The 1,130-nt window shown below is 37.2% G+C and overlaps 1 non-coding gene across 1 annotated transcript; it reads right to left on the bottom strand.

The window, feature by feature from the left end:
- Nucleotides 1-452: 452 nt before the first annotated feature.
- Nucleotides 453-559, bottom strand: LOC144219974 (U6 spliceosomal RNA). Its single transcript, XR_013331564.1, has one exon. It is a non-coding gene; the product is annotated as a U6 spliceosomal RNA (small nuclear RNA).
- Nucleotides 560-1,130: the final 571 nt, after the last annotated feature.

The raw sequence follows: 1,130 nt of genomic DNA, 5'->3' as shown, positions 1-1,130 counted from the left end.
ATCAATCTATCTATAATTTTTTTTTTTTTGTAATTTACATCCAAGTTAGTTAGCATATAGTGCAACAATAACTTCAGGAGTAGATTCCTTGATGCCTCTCACCCACTTAGCCCATCCCCCCTCCTGCAATCCCTCCAGTATCCATCTGTTTGTTCTCCATATAGAAGAGTCTCTTATGTTTTGACCCCTCCCTGTTTTTATATGATTTTTGCTTTCCTTCCCTTATGTTCATCTGTTTTGTATCTTAAAGTCCTCATATGAGTGAAGTTCATATGATATTTGTTTTTCTCTGACTCACTAATTTTGCTTAACATAATAGCCTCTAGATCCATCCACATAGTTGCAAATGACAAGATTTCATTCTTTTTGATCGCTGAGTAATACTCCATTGTGTATATATACCACATCTTCTCTATCCATTCATCCATTGATAGACATTTGGGCTCTTTACACAAAATACAGAGCGCCTCACAAATTTGTGTGTCATCCTTGCGCAGGAGCCATGCTGATCTTCTCTGTATCGTTCCAATTTTAGTATATGTGCTGCCAAAGCGAGCACTAAAGTTTTAGCTCTTTTGAGAAAGGATTGTGAATGCTTGATACGACATGATTAGGACCTACATTATTATATTTACATTTATATTTGATTTGTCTTGAGGGATATGCATACTGTCACGTTTGCAAATGACATAAGGCATTATGAAACCAAATGTTATTCAGACAAATTACTTATTTTTATGTTTATGATTTATTCTCTTATTTATATCCATGATCTATCCAGCATTTCTGGAGGCCATCATTAATATCATTTAACAGTTTTATGATCGAGAGGCTGGGATAGTGATTACCACTCCCAGGCTTATTCTCCTGTCATCCCTGAAATGCTTATACACAGAACAAAAATCCCACAATCTGATTGCATTCCACACTGTTAGCCCTTACTAATAAGAAGTAAGATTTATTCATTCATTTATTTTTTAATGTTTATTAATTTTGAGAGAGAGAGAGAAAGAAAGAGAGAGAGTAAGCAGGGCCGGGGAGGGGGGGCAGAGAGGGAAACACAGAATCTGAAGCAGACTCAAGGCTCTGAGCTGTCAGCACAGCACAGACCCCCAACTCAGGGCTCGAAC

Source organism: Crocuta crocuta, unplaced genomic scaffold (assembly GCF_008692635.1).
Source record: "Crocuta crocuta isolate KB4526 unplaced genomic scaffold, BGI_CrCroc_1.0 scaffold189, whole genome shotgun sequence".
Classification (NCBI taxonomy): Eukaryota; Metazoa; Chordata; class Mammalia; order Carnivora; family Hyaenidae; genus Crocuta; species Crocuta crocuta.
Note: the sequence above shows the minus strand (reverse complement) of the source record. Positions and strands in the feature narration are given on the sequence as shown.